The sequence below is a fragment of the Acinonyx jubatus genome, chromosome B2, assembly GCF_027475565.1.
Source record: "Acinonyx jubatus isolate Ajub_Pintada_27869175 chromosome B2, VMU_Ajub_asm_v1.0, whole genome shotgun sequence".
NCBI lineage: Eukaryota > Metazoa > Chordata > Mammalia > Carnivora > Felidae > Acinonyx > Acinonyx jubatus.
In genome coordinates this window covers 15940820-15958720 of record NC_069385.1, presented here as the reverse complement: position 1 = coordinate 15958720, position 17901 = coordinate 15940820, and the positions used below count along the sequence as shown (strand labels likewise).

Here is a 17901-nt window from a genome sequence, read left to right as displayed (position 1 = left end):
TGTCTCTCTCAGGAATAAATAAACATTAAAAAAAAATTTTTTTTTTAAGCTTCCCGTTGTGAAGTCCAGAAGATTAAGAATAAGGTACTGCCAGAGCCACGCTCTCTCCCCAGCTTCTGGATGTCTCCTGCCATTGCTCTCCTGACATCCTTGGCATTCCTTGGCTTGGGGACGCTTCCCTCCAATCTCTGCCTCTGGTGGTGCACAAGCGGCTTCCCTCCATCATCTGTGTCTTCACATGACATTCTCCATGTTTGTCTCTGGTCTCTTCTTACAAGGACAGCAGGCATTGCAAACCCTGCATGATGTTTCACCCTAATGACCATCCTAATTGGGTTACGTCTTCAACAGACCTCATGTCTTTTTTTTTTTTTTAGTTTAGTTTATTTACTTATTTTGACAGAAACAGAGAGAGCGTGAGCAGGGGAGGGGCAGACAGAGAGAGAGAGAGAGAGAGAGAGAGAACCCCAAGCAGGCTCCTCACTGCCAGGGCAGAGCCGGACACTGGGCTCAAGCTCACAAAACTGTGAGATCATGACCTGAGCCGGAACCAAGAGTCGGACACTCAATTGGCCGAGCCATCCCATTGCCCCCATAGACCCCATTTCTAAATAAGGTCATATTCACAAGTACCCAGAGTTAGGACTTCAACATATCTTTTGGGGGGGACACAATTCAACTCGTAACAGGAGGTATATAATTTATCATCTCACCCAAAATAGAAATATAATCTACAATGGTTATAATGCACAACCATAGAGCCTCTGCTTAAATGCTGCCGATGACGGGCAGGCGATCCATTCTATTTTCAAGTCACGGCAGTCATGAGCTACCTCCTTCCTTAATATGATCCAAAAGCTAGACTTTCACCTACTGAGTCCCGTTTTCCCTTGTGAAACTACACAGAATAATTCTAAGTTTTGATAAAATCCTTCGCTATATATGAAGCCCTCCCAGTCACCCTCCAAATATTTCCTAAAGGTTCAATTCTCCAGATCTTCCTACGACATGGCTTTGAGCCCCTCTTAAGATCCTAACCCCTGAACTCTGGACCCGGTCACTGATCTAGGCCCATCCTAAGAAGAGGTAACCGAATGCATACAATATGGGTGTGGCCTGTCAGATTCAGCAATCTGGTGGGTCCGTTTACCTGCTGAGATCTGAGTCTTACACATGCATCGAAACCCAAAGTTGTGTTGAGATTTCTGTTTTGTTCTGTTTGGGTTTGGTTTTGTTTGCTTGTTTGTTTTGCAGACAGCCACCGAGCTTCGCGGCCAAGCTAGACTGTTGAGTAAAATCAAGTTTGCGGTCAGCTGAAATCTCAGCTTCTTCTTCGCAATGATCCCCTGTGTGCACATCTCCCGCTCGTTACTGCACTGTTTCCTTCTGGACCTTCTGCATGCTGGCCCCTAATACATTTTATCTATTGCCCTCAGTCCTTCAACATAACTCATCTACGTTCTTGTGAATCTTGATTCGTCATGCCTGCCTTGGTCATTCAACCTAACCCTCGTCATCCGCCCTGCAGCAAGAAAAGAAAAGGGGGAAAGACAACCAATGTTTAGAATATTTATAAGACCCTACTAAGTTGGACTAGTTAGTTGTTTCTAACTATTTCATTGACGTCAACACACAGGAAAGTGCACATATGGAAATAGGCAGGTCAATGAATGATCACAGGCAAATGCCTGTGTAACCACCCATGTCAAAAAAGAGAACATTAAGCTGAGAATGTTTTAATAAACATTCTTCTTTTTAAGTCCTCAGACCTATTTGGTAATTATTTTCAAAGCTGGTTCACAGATGATAAAATAGACTCAGAAAAGGGAAGTGATGTGCCTAGCATCCCGTAGCCGGGAAGTAATAACGCACAGAATGACTCCCTGCAAAGTGCTCTTCCTACCTGCTGACGCTGGGCTTGAAAAATGAGAGATGTGGCTACCCAGGTGAGGTGGGTGGAAGGGCATCGTGAGCAGGACAAACCAGGAGAACGAAGGCAAGCAGGCGGGTGGCACGGATGGGGGGCGGGGGATAGTCCAGAGTTCCTAGGGCACGGGATCCCGGCACGAGAAGAGTGCCGGGAAACCAGGCCAGATGTGGTTGATAGGCTCACAGATCTGCACGCTCTTCCGTATCAGTGGCAGTGCCCCTGAAGCTTTCGAGAACATTGCTTTAGGATAAAATAATTCACTGTAAACAACAGTGTCCTACCAGGTTAACAGAATTTTCAAACTCCCTCTGCTTAATCAGGGTTTCTGGAAGTCTTAGAAAATTGAGATTCAGGACTTCAGGGGGTCAAATATTTAAGGGTTAAAAGGGGCAGAAGGAAATGACAGGCTAAGCCCGTGGGAGGCTGGCCTAAGAGGCTGCCTGACCACCTAGAGGGACTAGCTGCAGAAACACCGCATTGTCCAAGCCTTTCAGGTAAATGAGCAAAGTGGTTTGAGCAAAGTAAAATGGTCACCCTGAGCTAAGTAACTTCAAGGTAATATCAATAGAGTGATCCACTAATCAACCAAGATTTATTATAGCAGGGTGTGCATAAAACCAAGCAAGCCGGGCTAGAAGATTCCCATAGTGACACGGGGCATCTGACCATTTCTTTTTAAGTTAGTGTGGAGATTCTTTTTTTCGAGCAGGCCCTCTAGTAAAAATTTTTTTACTATTTTTTTTCGAGTAGGCTCCACGCGCAGCATGTAGCCCAACATCGGGCTTGACCTCACAACCCTGAGATCAAGAGTCCCGTGCTTAACAGATGGAGCCACCCGGTCGCCCCCCCCCAAGATTAGGGAATCGCTTTCACAAAGGAAAGAAATAAGTGGACGTTTCTTGGACGATCCCAAAAAGAGGGACCAAGGCTACAACTGTTTTATTTTCAACAGTCTTACAAATTGTGCGAATAGAGACCAACCACGTGAGCATGGGCAAAGCCTGTTTGTTCAGAGGTTGCTGTAACAGGGGAACCAACTACTGTCGCTGGCCTTTGGCGAAGACTCAAAGGCAGACAGGGAGGTGGCAAAGCTTCCGGGGGCTGGCGAAGGCTGTTGTTGGGATAGGGAAGCTGCGGGCAGCTGACCAAAGTGGGGCATCCTATGTGGTCCGGGAAGCGCGCGTATTGGCCTTTCGCAGTGGGTCCCAGGTTGGAAGCAGGGTAAACATGAAGAAAGCTGTCAGATATTAATCAAGTCCTGGCCATTTGGGGCTTTTTGGGACAGAAGGTATTATTCAGCTTCCTCGATTTTTACTAGAGATAGCGGTTTGATTTCCTCCAAGTCTGGCTTACAGCCAGCCGGTTTCCTTGGCTGTTTATTGTAGATCCAAGACTGATTCTCTGGGCAGGTTACTACAAGTTTTGGACCAGAGTTCTAGTCCTATAGCTACTCTGGCCATCATCCATCTGTACATCCCGTCTCTTGAAATGAATCAGGTGAGGAAATCAATGTTGAAAAATGGGAGTGGGCAAGGCAATAAAAGCAGGGCAGGGAGAGACCTGCAGGATGGTGGATGGGAACGCTCTTAGAGAAGGGAGAACACAGATTTTTAAAAGAAGAGCCAATAGGGGCCCCTGGGTGGCTCAGTCAGTTAAGTGTCTGACTCTTGGTTTCAGCTCAGGTCATGATCTCACGGTTTGCGAGTTCGAGCCCTACATCAGGCTCTGCACTGGCAATATAAAGCCTGCTTGTGGTCCTTTGTCCCTCCCTCCCTCTCTGCCCCTCCCCTGCGCTCTCTCAAAATAAATAAATAAACTTGAAAAAATAAAGGAGGAGAGGTGATAGGTAAGGATAAAAGAGAGATGGTCTGAGTCACGAAGGGCCTTGAATACAAGACGGAGGAATTAATTACTAGTAGTTGATGTTGAAGAGTGGGGGAACCCCCAAGAACTTTCAAACAACCTAACAGGGGGTCCAATGTGTGACGCTAAAAGATAAGTCTAGAGCTGAATCTAAAGCTCCTATCTAGTTATATTCTTCCCCTGCCTAAAGCTGTCTGGAATGTTCTCTCCCTCCAGCCCTTCACTGTCTGATAAACTCACCTTCATCATAAATTCAGCATCACTTCCTCCAGGAAGCTCTCTCAGGTTGAGTTAAACACTCCTTCTTCTCCCTCTTTGAGGACCTGAGGGTTCTTCCTCTTCTCCTAAACATAGCACTGATCTCAGGAATAGAATTCAGGTTCCCGGATGACCTCCTTCGCTAAGGAGTTGTCCTGAGAGGACGACTATGCTTTATTCATCTTTGTACTTCCACTGATATGGGCACAGGGCCTGGGAAAAATAGGCATTTAAATGCATATGATGTTGGAGCTGATTTGCCAAATGGAGATACTGGATGTAGGGGTGGGGCTGGAGGTGGTGGGGGCTGTGGGAATGGTGGTATTCAGGGCAGTGGCTCCTAAAGGCTGGGAGGCATCGATCCGCATGGTGAAAGGATAGGGGTTGCTTTAAATGCACATCCCTGGGCCACTTCTCGATCTACTGATTCAGAATCTCCAGGAATGGGACCTCAAATCTGAGTTCATTGACACTTCCCTCAGGTGATTCTCACACTCAGCAAAGTTTGAGAACCATGATATAGGTAGCACCGTGGATAATACTTGGATAATTCACAGAAGGCAGGGATGAGGGAAAAAAGGGAGTTGTCCGGGCCTGAGAACTGATCATCAAGGAAGATGGAAAAGCCATCCAGAGAGGGAGTCCTGGAGAAGGCAGGGGTTAAGTTGCTTTCACAGAAGTGGGTGTGAGGTGCCCACTTGAATCCAGACGAAAATGTCACTTGGCAGCCAGAGATTGGATCTGACGTTCAGTAGTCTGGTCCTTATGACCCTGAGAATTTAATGTTTGGGCACAAAAAAATCAAGCTTCCATAATCACTCTGTCCTCTGTAGTTTAGCAGAGAGGCAAAAATCACATTCATTTCCTTTCTATGATTGATTTAGGCAAGTAATTAGTAGTGATAATGTAGAAATAGCAAACTACATTTAATGTGCACCCTATCATCCGGGAGTGAATCAACATTTGAATAGTTGCACAAATGCCTTAAAAGAAATGAAGGGAAAGATACCTTTGCTAAAATATGAACATGACCACTTTTAAGCTCCAGTGAATCTTACTAATTGACTTGAAAGTCTGTTTTTACAAATAAATCCTGGACACCCCAAAAGGACAAGAACCATGTATGCAAAATATCTGACCTAATCAATTTTCAGATGAATCTGAAACTATTGTTTCAATTCGGATTTAGTAAATGTCACGGATCCCTGCACTGGAGCACAGATATAAATCTGATCTACTAAATGACATAAAATAGAGAAGGGAGTAATTTCTCGGGCAAACATGAACGAGCACTGGAATCCATCTGGGTAATTTACATAAAAATTGAATTTTCCTCTCTTGAATTATCTTTTTACACTGGGCATCTGTAATATGGTCAGTTCGGTTCCCTGCTCTGCTGTCTGTCTTTGTCCATGTGGTGCCACAGTATCTGCCTTGTTTTTTCGGGAATCCACCCCACTGGCCAAAACTTAAAAAAAAATTTTTTTTTAATGTTTATTTTTGAGTGAGAGAGACAGAGTGTGAGCAGGGGAGGAGCAGAGAGAGAGAGAGAGAGAGAGAAAGAGAGAGACATAGAATCCGAAGCAGCTTTCAGGCTCTGAACCGTCAGCACAGAGGCGGATGCGGGGCTCGAACACACGAACAGCGAGATCATGACCTGAGTCGAAGTCAGACCCTTAATCGACGGAGCCACCCAGGCGCCCCCCCCCCCCCCCCCGCTGCCAAAATTTATTGCCCATGGCCTGGCACCCCATCCCCGTGAACTGCTAGCTCTCTCCTGCAGGGGGTCTGGCCCTACCACCAGAAAGCTTAAGGGTTAAACTTGGGAACGGACAATAGTCACATTACCATCCATTCAACAGAGACCTCCTTCCAACAGCCCAAAGAAGAGAATCAGAAAAACCTTGACCTGCTCTTGTTCCAGTAGCTTCTGCGGCCAAGCTGGAGCACCCCTCTCACAGTCTGATCGATTCATTCTTCTTTTGACACCGTAATCCAAGAATTCCTCGCAGCCGAATCTATAGGCAGATAGGTTTCTACTCCCTTGAAACCAAGGGTAATAAGGTACAGTTTCATACACATTTACTCTCCAGCTCAACCTCTGAGATCCTAACTTTCCTTAGAAACAAACAGCTAGAAAAAGAATCGGTGGGATGAGATGGCCTCTGATACGAGTTGAACCGTGTGTCTCTCCCAAAGATGCGTTGAAGTCCGAAGTCAGCGTTTGACATTCTTTGCAAATAGGGTCACTGTAGATGTAAATAGTTAAGATGAGGTCATGTTGAAATAAGAGAGCCCTTAATCAGATGTAGCTGGTGTTTTCACAAGAAGAGGAGAAGACGCACAAAGACAGAGGGAGGAGACGCTGTGTGACGAGGGGGCAGTGAGTGGAGCCAGGCATGTACAAGTCAAGGAATGTCAAGGACTCCCGATTGCCCCCAGCACTGGAATATGAAGGTCTCTTCTTTTTTTATTTATTTTTGGGACAGAGAGAGACAGAGCATGAACGGGGGAGGGGCAGAGAGAGAGGGAGACACAGAATCGGAAACAGGCTCCAGGCTCCGAGCCATCAGCGCAGAGCCCGACGCGGGGCTCAAGCTCAAACTCATGGACCGCGAGATTGTGACCTGGCTGAAGTCGGACGCTTAACCGACTGCGCCACCGAGGCGCCCCTGAAGGTCTCTTCTTTAGGAAACTTTTATTCAGAATGTCTTGCTTTACCCCCAAACACAAATCCTTCTTAGTTTGTGCTGTGTTGTCTTAACAAGAGAAAAACCTATTTTTTGTCCAAAAAAAAAAAAAAAATCCACTTTGGCCTCCATAGCTGCCAGCCCTCACACCAAGGGGGCAATTTCTCACTCCGTTTCTAGTGTTTAGAGACTGTGTGAGTGTGATCACAAGCAGATTTTCACACAACTCTAAGGCGAGAACACTGTTTTATTGTCCTGTGAGCAAATCTTGAAATCCATGCCTTTTAGTTCACTTTAAAAATAAGTTAATTGTATTTACACAAGATAAATCTGGATGTTTTGGTAAACTTTCATTTTTTTAATGTTTATTTATTTTTTGAGAGAGAGACAGAACGCGAGTAGGGGAGAGGCAGGGAGAGGCAGACGCAGAATCTGAAGCAGGCTCCGGGCTCTGAGCTGTCAGCACAGAGCCCGACGTGGGGCTCGAACTCACAGACCGTGGGATCATGACCTGAGCCGAAGTCAGACGCTCAGTCGACTGATCCACCCAGATGCCCCTGGTTTAAACGGTTCATGCTAATCATAACTGGGCCTGTCAAGAGTACAGGAGATCTTCAGAAAAAATCAGGGAGCAGATTATTGAAGGTGTTTAAAGCTTTAGTTTATTTTTTTAATTTTGTTTACCTATTTCCAAAGTAAAACCTGTATGTTGGTTGATTTCCTGGAGCTTCCTTTAGAGGTGGCATTAATTTCCTAGGGCTGCATAACAAAGCACCACACAGTGGATGAATTAAGCAAGAGGAATTTATTTCCTCACCGTTCTGGAGGCTAAAAGTTCATGGTCAAGGTGTCGGCGGGACTGGTTTCTTCTGAACCACGGATGTGGACTGCGGCCTCGCTGGCCTGTGCTCTGAATCAACTGCTTTCGCGGAAGTCGAGGCCCCGCAGGACCTGGCTCTCACCCCAGCCATGGCGAACCTCTCCGAGTTCGTTGGCCCCACACCTCCACGCCTCGGCTCAATCTGCTCACTCCCCGAGCTCACTGTTGCCTCCACCTACATCTGCTTGGGCCACAGTCGTTCAAGCTCCAAGACCCAGCCGCTTCCCCCTTCCAGAGGCCTTTCTGGACTTCTGCCCCCACTGCAAGCTCCTTTGAAATACTTTGTTCCCTCTATACCTCTCACACATCTTCCGCACATCACAGTACGTCTCTGTTTTTTCCACATGTGACTATTTCCCATCTAGGCTGTTTCTTGAGATCAGGGACCACGTCTTTATATCCTCAGCCACGGAATATCTGATGAATGAGTGAATCTCAGGACTGGAAGGGATCCCGGCATGAATCGACTCCACCACATCCGTCACAAGCAGTCACTCAGTGCTACTTGAATGCCAGCGGTGATGGGGAGCTCATTATGCACGGGCACCCATTCTATCCACACGGCTAGTGAATGCTAATGAATGAGGAAACAAATCAGATCTTCAGCATTTCATTTGTATTCAGATATAAAGTTTAGTTACACCAGGAAACTAACAAATGCTTTCATCGCATTTTCATAGGATCAAAATAAGCAAGGAAACAAACACAGTTCTAATTCTGTGCTTGCCATTTATTCGTTTAGTAAGTATTTAGAGAATACATACCATGTATAAAACACTGTGTTGTTGGGGTGTCCGACTGGCTCAGTCAGAAGAGCATGCGACCTTTGATCTCAGGGTTGTGAGTTCGAGCCCCACGTTGGGTGTAGAGATTACTGAAAAAAATTCAATCTTCAAAAAAAAAAAGCATGGTGTTGTTGTAATAGTTAGAAACTTATGGTTCTTGCTCTTAAGGTATTTATAATCTAATTGAAATGTCAAGACTTGGGTGGTCAGAGAATACATAGCTAAGTTCGAAGGAGCAGAGCCCATCAGTCCCAGAGCGCCCCGGGTGCAAAGGAGGAGAACGGGAGACGTGGGTTGGGGTTGTCAGGAATGTCCCAGCTCAGATCTGGAGAGGAGGCCACTGCAGGTAGGAAAGCACACTGCTAGCAACAGGCAAAGGCAAGAAAGCACCAGGTGTTTAAGAGATCATGGAATCCAGACTTCCCGCAGTGGAAGCGATCTTCACGGATTGACTCATCCAGTGATTTTTCTTTTGAATGTTTATTTTTGAGACAGAGAGGGAGACAGAGCATGAGCAGGGGAGGGGCAGAGAGAGAGGGAGACACAGAATCCGAAACAGGCTCCAGGCTCCGAGCCGTCAGCACAGAGCCCGACGCGGGGCTCGAACGCACAAGCCGCGAGATCGTGACCTGAGCCGAAGTTGGACGCTCAACTGACTGAGCCACCCAGGCGCCCCTCCAGTGATTTTTCAAATCACGTTAAGCCACACAACCTCTTATTCAACTGAAAGATTACTTCGAGACAGTAAATAAAGTAAATATAAAAAGTGGAGCTAATCTGGCTGAATCAGGGTGAATCTGGTGGGATTCAGTCTTGAAAGATACGAGAAAACACAGGCATAGCCTTCATGAGAAATGTAAAATGAGGTAAATATAAGACTTTTGTTAACACATATAGCAGCAGAATTGGATAAGTGGAGAAACGTCCATTGTTAACAAAGTAATTTATAGCTTTCATGCTATTTCCACTCAAATCCCAATGCAAGTTTTACAGAACTTTTTTTTTTTTTTTTTTTTTTTTTTTTCAGAAAGAAGAGTTTAGAGTTAGGGGAATCACTCTAACATTTAAAAACATATTCTAGGGGCACCTGGGTGGTTCAGTCGGTTAGGCATCTGACTTTGGCTTGAGTCATGATCTCACGGTTCGTGGGTTCAAACCCCACATCGGGCTCTGTGCTGACAGCTCAGGGCATGGATCCTGCTTCGGATTCTGTGTCTCCTCTCTCTCTGCTCCTTCCCCAGCTGACATTCTGTCTCTCTCTCTCTCTCAAAAAAAAAATAAACATTAAATTAAAAAAAAGATTCCAACACTTAACTGACTAAACCTCCCAGGTGCCCCAAAAGGCTTTTTATGTAAGATCATAAAGTATATAAGAAAAATCACTAAGACCCCACCCCTAAAAATGGATAATCCAGCAAAGAACATTAGTAAGCTCATATATGGAAAGATGATCAAATGTGTTAGTCAAGTGTCATAGACAAACATTTTTGTCGCTCTAGCCAGTTAACCTATTTAGACAAATAAATAGGAGATTCCATCTATCCTAAAATTAAAGTAGTATTCTTAGATGTCTATCTTAAAAATAAAACAATGCTGAAATTTGGGAAAAGCTTGATACACAAAGACATTCAGGGCAGTATTATTTACAATAATAAAGAGTCAGTATGCAAATGAATGAATAAATTGACCCACAACAGAAGATTGGCTACGTAAAGTGGAATTGGCCACCTCAATGTCAGATTATGCATTTACGTTGTCTTATACAAAGAATACATAATTAAAAAAATGATTTTATGTTAATGGAGGCAAAGTTGACGGTGTGTTACCCCTGAGGTATTCTCAATCCTTAGCCCAGTGGCTGTTCCATAGCAGAGACACAATAAAAACTTGGTAAATGAATGAAACTTGTACACACAGTATGATTTTTGACCATGTGAAACAAAACCTACTTATAGAAAAAAGAGTGAAAAGAAATATAAATAATAGTAGGAGTGTTGCTGGGGTTTGAGTTAACTGGATATCTTCTATTTGAGGGGGGCGGGGTAGGTATCTTGTATTTTTATTTGCTAAATCTGGCAGCCCCTCTAGACATCAGAGTTGATATCTTTATAGATACGTTTTAAAGTCTGTTGAACAGAGAAGTTCCCTGCGATGAGTACTTAATTGGAAGTATGTGGTTATTTTTGTGTGTTTGTTTTCTCACGTAGAGTATGTGTGTGTGCACATATTTCTCTGTGTAGAAAAAGTATAAAGGGAGAAAAAAATCACCCCAGATTCCACTACCCAGAGATAACCACCACTTACATTTTATTTAAGATATTATATACATACATGTACATACAGATTTATAAATGTAATTTTACATGCACATGGATTCATATTATATATGCTTTCCTGTAATCCTGCTTTTTGTGGTTTGTGTTTTGTTTTGTTTTGTTTTGTTTTTTCTGACTGCCAATTTCACTGCCTATCCAGAGGTCTGACTTCCATAAAATCTCATTTACTCGCCATTCCCAGGGGACCACCGCTACAGGGCTACATATGCAGATGATTAACTAGTAGTTTGTTATTTTTATGGCAAACCACATAGCGCCGGCTTACAGAGGGGCCTCACTTGAGAGGGCAAATCCAGAATCTACCATCGAAGCCCTCGAGGAGTCTCAAAAAAGGCACGCCATTTTGTAAGAAATACATTTGTGTTGATTGGTATTTACGAAGCTTTGTTGATTTCATCTCACTTTACCTGTTCTGTTCCAGAAACTTAATAGTTGTGAAAACATGAGACAGTAACAATGGATATTTGGGAGAGGTGCTCACCGAGAGCAATTCTAACAGCTGAGTTTAATATTTACTGAACAGCTACTACCAGCCAGGCACGGGATTAGGCACGCAAAGATTATGAAGACCAGGAAGACGTGCCCCTGCCCTAGAGGAAGCTTAAACTTTCATGACATAAAATGAAATAGACACATCCGCGACTCGACCGCTCAGAAATACCGCTGTTAATTTTAGTGGATGTCTTTTCAGATCTAATAATTGTAACAGCTAACATTTACGGAGCACTTACTGTGTGCTGACCTTGCTCTCGACGTTTCGCATGTCACTCAAGTAATCCTCAGAAGAGTTTTACAAGGGACCATTCTTATTTACATTGTACAGAGGAAGAAACCGAGGCAAAGAAAGATGTTAAGCTTGCCTGACACGACACTACCAAGTTGCAAGGCCGAGATTCAAACCCAAAGTCTCTCGATAGCTGATGTTGAATAGGTGGATAGATGAGATCACATTGTTTAGGAAACCGGATTTTTGAAACAAATAGTATATAACATTTATTTATGTGCCAGGCGCCCTCCTAAGTGTTGTAGCTGTCTGTGTTGATTTCTTTTATCCATAAAGGCAGCAGGTACAAGTTATTTTATTCAGTTTTATCCTGACATTTTCAGGGACCACAGGCGACTTTCAGGACTTCGAAGAGTGGGAGAATATACCAGGGAGACCTGGGATCGCCCTGCATCTCATCAGAGCTCTGTCGGTAAGTTCACGGACTTCTGCCTCCCCTGAAACGCCAGGTTGCTTCCGAGGAGCTTTTCAAGCTCCCTGTCTCAGCCTCCAATTTCATGGTCGTGTCTGAATGCGTTTATCTCTGAACCCATCTCCAGGAAGGCTCCGGCAGGAGTGATAAATGCCCGGGCACAGGTGAGCCACAGTCCCACCTTTTGATGTATAATTTCATCCATCCGTAGACCTGAAAAATGTAAACCATGTTGCTCCGAGCCATCAGGTGGCTCCGTGGTAACAGATTCTCAGTGGACAATGAGTGGGAACCTTGTAAAATGCAGCTGTCAGCCTAGGGAGAAACCAGCAGGCTCTCCAGGAAGGGCTGTCCCCAGGTGGGGGGCACTGTGCAGACTGCCGGGATCCCAGTGTGTCCGCAGTGTTGACTAAGGCTCCCCCACCGTGAATGTGCCAGGGCACAGCTTTAATTTCCTCTCATCCTTTTCTTCATCTTGGGCAAAATAAATCATGAAGTTTATATTCACTTTAGTATATACATTTTAAATGCACTCTATAAAGCCGTAGGCTTAATGAATTCAAGATGCCCACATCCTACTGATTCTCCCTACTAGCTGTGTTTCCTACTTTGAAGCCAGCCTTCTTGGGATTTTTTTTTTTTTTTAAGGATTTTATTTATTTATTTGTACAAGTAATCTCTACACCCGGCAGGGGGGCTCAAACTCACAACCTCAAGATCAAGAGTCCCACGCTCTACGTGCTGCTCTACCGTCTGAGCCAGCCAGGCGCTCCCAGGATTTTTGATAGGAACAGATTTCAGACTTCCAGGGCGATGAGAAGGATAATGGTATGAGGTTTCAGATGAGTGCTTGGTCTCAAACACCGTGGCCCTGGAGCTCCAAAGTTCCGGAAGGTAAGTAAAACGCAGAAATACATTCCTGGGGAGGAGGGAGGATGGGTGCAGGGTGAGATAGGCAGGGAGAAGGGACACTTGAACTTCCTGCGCTCCTTCCCCTGGCCCCCTTGTGCCCTGTGACCCATGACCGGTCAGTGCGCCCGCGGCCCTGTGCAATTTCTGCATTTCTGGGGTAGCCCCACCTAGCAGATGCCAAGAGAAAAACACAGTCCCCCAGAGGGGTCGGAATGGCCAGTCACCTGTGCTCTTTGCTGAAGAAAGGGGAGCAGCCGCCCCCAAGAATTCAAGCATGCAAGGGTGCTTTCAAATCACTGTGAACTCTGGTTCCTGGGAGCGGTTATCACAATTTTTTTGTGTTGACCCCTGCCCCCCCGGCGCCCCCCAGTTCCACCGCCGGGAAAAGCCTCTGTGGGACAGGCACAAAATGCTCACTGAGAACCCCAGCCAGCTCACCGGCCGTCAAAATCAAGGTGGGGTTTACTCCGTTTCAAGTGGCAGAACAGTCTCTCTGATCTGGGGGAGACTTTAGAAGTGGGGGCAGAGCGGGGTCACAGGCTAGCCCAGACCACGCTCTCTGCAGCTTTCTCGTGACTGCAGACCAGTTGTGCACAAATGTGGCCAGGACGCACGCTCGTCGCCCAGGATGCTCACAACGAAATGTAAAGATCTCTTGTCCTTGTAACGTTAGACGACGTTTCAGGACGCAGAATCCCAGGCCAGGCCGGCAGCGGGGAGGCGAGCTATCTTAGAAGCAGATGGAACAAAAGATCGGGTCCCTAGTCCCTGGGGTGAGATGAAAGGGCAAGACGTCAGCCCAGGACCACCCAGGGAAAATTAAAGACAGATCGACTTTTGATGGCTTATGTTCACAGAGGGGAGATAGAGTTTTGATCTCGGCAAAGACAAACACCACAAACTTTACCCGTAATCACTGTTTATCACCCTCCTATCCTGGAGTAGCAGGGACTGCTAAGTAGCCACAAATAAGCAGTGGAGAGGAGGCTGCTATTTCCTGCCACTCAGCCCGTCCCCTGTGGGCTGGCGTCCTCCGCGGGCTGGCGAGCTGGGTGTGACGCCAAAGGAAAGGGCCTCGAGGTTTCCCAGCCATTGAATAAAGAGCAGAAAATGAGTCCTACCGGGGTCGGCTCCCCTCCTCAGCTCCAGGCTGCGACTGCAGACCACCCTGGCTATGCCTTGGAATCAAGGGCAGCCCACCCAGCTCCCCGGCCACCCAGCCCACCTGCCCACGGCGGTGGCGGCACCCGGGGGCCTCGCCCACCCACCCGGGATTGCAGGTGGGACGACTCTAACTGTACTCTCGACCCGAGCCCTCGTTCAGCTGTTTGCAAAAATATGCTATGCTCAGAAGTAGAGAGCGTGTGACAGTCTCGGGTGAGACTCACCCCTGAGCAAGATTTATATTGATAAGCGTTCATCTATCTGCTGTATCTTGCTCTCTCTTAAGCAAATCCCAGACATCGTGTCATTCCACTCCCTCATGCTTCAGGGAGCATCTCTGAAAACATCGGCATTTTCTACATACCTGGAATATCACTGTCACTCCTAAAAAAACTTAAGTCATTCCTTAATGTGACCCAAATCACAGTCCATTTCCGCTTTCCCCTATTTCCCCAAACGGTCATTCTTAGTTGGTTGGTTGGAGTCACTGGTTAAAAAAGAGTCACGTATTTCGTTTGGTTGTTAATGGTCCGACGACCCTTTTCATGGATAGCAGCACCTCTTACTTTTTTTCTTTTTCTTTTATTTATCTATGTTGAGAGAGAGAGAGCAGGGGAGGGGCACAGAGAGAAAGAGAGAGAGAGAGAGAGAGAGAGAGAGAATCCCAAGCAGGTTCTACATCAGCAGCACAGAGCCTAACACAGAGCTTGAACTCACGAACCTCGAGATCACGACCTGAGCAGAAACCAAGAGGCAGACGCTTAACCAACTGAGCCACCCAGGCGCCCCCCTCTCACTTCTTTCTTAATGCCGCTGAGGGGCACCTGGGTGGCTCAGTCGGTTGAGCATCCGACTTCGGCTCGGGTCATGATCTCACGGTTCGTGAGTTCAAGCCCCGCGTCGGGCTCTGTGCTGACGGCTCGGAGCCCGGAGCCTGCTTCGGATTCTGCGTCTCCCTCTCTCTCTGCTCCTCGCCTGCTCATGCTCTGTCTCTGTCTCTCTCTCTCCCTCAAAAATAAATAAAACATTAAACAAAATCTTAACGCCGCTGACCTCAGCAGTAATCAGGGTAGTGCCCATCCACCCGAATCTTTCAGTCTACCCCAGTGAATTCCATCCTAACTTCCGCCCTCTGATAGGAAGTTGGGCTTGAACGAGATGACATTTTTTATACTGTGTGCAGGCACTCCTTCTCCAAACCAGAAACTTGGGACAATCTGGCCCCGCCTTATCTTCTCCAATACATGTACCACGATAATCCATACGTGGACCTTCTGTTGTAACCAAACAGGGTTTTTAACATTTCTCAACCACCCTTTATTTTTCCCATCTCTTTACCGCTGCCCTTCCCATTTACCTTAATGTGAAGTAGTGTGACTTATCATTGTGCCAATGTACCGAGTTTGTTAAGGCGTGGCCCTCAAATCTCACACTTGAGGAGCCCCACACTTTGACCCGAACCGGAATTTCCTACCCACACCCTTCCACCAAATCCAGGCCAACCCCGTGGCCACTCCCTTGCCCGCAGCACCAGGCTTCCTCTGGGCTCGTTGCCTTCCCTTCCCGGCTACCCTTTCCCTTTGGCGCTCCTTGCCCTCTACTCCCAGACCCCTCGGTCCTTCTACCCCACTCACAGCCCAAATCCGGGATCAATCCATCCTGTTGTCTCTACTCTTACCACAGGCTACTTGGGAGAAAAAGAAGCACGCGGGTCACTGTCACTGGAAATGTAGAGTGGCCCAGCGCCGGGACTCACTGTTATCCCTTGATCCTATCACTTGTCACTCGTCAGCAATTTCCACCCTTTCTCGTTAGCCCCTTCTTACAAATACACGGAGTACTGCTCAGGTATTTTGTAGGAAATCCCTCTATTGGGGTTTGTCTGCCATTTTTCTGCTGGTTACACTGGGATGATGTGTTTGGGGGAGAAAGAGGTTAGAGTGTCATGTTTCGCACCCCATGTCAAGTGAATACACTGTCAGCATAACTTATCACCGTTGGTGCTGACCATGATCCCCTAGCTGTGACGGTAGGTGGCACGTTTCTTCTCGCTGAAGTTATCCCCCACCCCTCTCCGTACTCTCTGGAATCAAGTCATTGCATGCAACCCACACTTAAGATGCTGGCCATTAGACTATATCAGAATGGACTCACGGATATTTATTTTAGCCCCCAGCTTATAACCCAACACGATTTTATTTACTTTGTTGCTCAGATTGTTCCAGCTTTGGAGCTCTTTCCATTGGCTCTTTTTTGTCCCTTTGATTCTTTTTTTTTTTTTTAATTTTTTTAAAATGTTTACTTATTTTTGAGGGAGAGAGAGACAGAGCATGAGCGGGGTAGGAGCAGAGAGAGAGGGAGACGCAGCCTGAAGCAGGTTCCAGGCTCTGAGCTGTCAGCACAGAGCCTGACGCGGGGCTAGAACTCACGAACTGCGAGATGATGACTTGAGCCGAAGTGGGACGTTTGACTGACTGAGCCACCCAGGCACCCCTGTCCCTTTGATTGTAGATTTTGACGAGTACCATCAAATGGCTTTCCATAAATGTTGTACTCATGCATGTTCCCACCAGTCATGCATGTGTTAGTGTCTCTTCCCCAACCCCTTGCCAACACAGTAGTTACCAGATTTTTTGCCTTTGCCAATCAAATAGGTAAGCAATGCAATGTCACTTTTGTTCTTCTTTGTATATCTTATATTATGAATTAAGTAAAGCATAGTTTCGTGCTTAAGGATCATGTGCACTGTGTGTATGTATGGCTTGTCTCTTAATATCCTTTGCCACCTTTTCACTGGGAAGTTAGTCTACTATATTGATGTTTAGTAACTCAAATAAGGTAAGAAAATCGTGCACTTACATATCTGTTTCCCCTATTCAAGTATTAAACCCTAGGGGCGCCTGGGTGGCTCAGTCAGTTGAGCATCTGACTTCAGCTCGGGTCATGATCTCTCGGTTCATGAGTTCAAGGCCCCTGTTGGGCTTTGTGCTGACAGCTCAGAGCCTGGAGCCTGCTTCCAATTCTGGGTCTACCTCTCTCTCTCTCTCTCTGCCCCTCCCCTGCTCATGCTCTGTCTCTCTCTCTCTCTCAAAAATGAATAAACTTGGGGGCCTGGGTGGCTCAGTCAGTTGAGCATCTGACTGCAGCTCAGGTCATGATCTTGCGGTTCGTGAGTTCGAGCCCCGCGTCAGGCTCTGTGCTGACGGCTCAGAGCCTGGAGCCTGCTTCTGATTCTGTGTCTCTATCTCTCTCAGTCCCTCCCCCACTCATCTCTGTCTGTGTGTGTGTGTGTGTCTCTCTCTCAAAAAATAAACATTAAAAAAAAAGAATAAACTTAAAAAAAATTTTTTTTAAATCTATTCCATTAAAAAAAAAAAAGTATTAAACCGTAGAATCAAGAACTGTGTTCCATACATGTTTATGGCCTCAGTCAAAGCAGAGAGCCTGGCAAGCAATACATATTCAAGAAATATTCCTTCAACAAGGAGTTTTCATATATCTTAGGCTTTTATTCTGAACAAAACAAAGCTGTATGCATTTTTCCATTTAGACACCAAAGGAAAAGAAAGACTATGCCTTAGCTTTCTGAGGAAGGCAGAGGACTGAATTCAGTGCCCTTGAAAATAGTTTGGGCACTTTAGTCCAACTCTTGGTTTCTGCTCAGGTCATGATCTCATCATTGATGAGTTCAAGCCCCACATCAGGCTCTGAGAAGGTAGCACAGAGCCTGCTTGGAATTATCTCTCTCCCTCTCTCTGTCTACCCTTCCCCTGCTTGACCTCATGCTCTCTCTCAAGAATAAATAAACTTTATTTTAAAATTTTCATTTTAGACCTCTTAAATTTGAGATGCCCATTAAACAGTCTTGGAGAAGTCCAACGGGCTAT

At 46.0% G+C, this 17901-nt stretch overlaps 1 long non-coding RNA gene across 1 annotated transcript; it reads left to right on the top strand.

Annotated features, from left to right (window-relative positions):
- The first annotated feature begins 5430 nt into the window (after positions 1 to 5430).
- On the top strand, positions 5431 to 16873 carry LOC128315474 (uncharacterized). Its single transcript, XR_008298265.1, has 3 exons — positions 5431 to 6508; positions 11850 to 11938; positions 12631 to 16873. It is a non-coding gene; the product is annotated as an uncharacterized LOC128315474 (long non-coding RNA).
- Positions 16874 to 17901: the final 1028 nt, after the last annotated feature.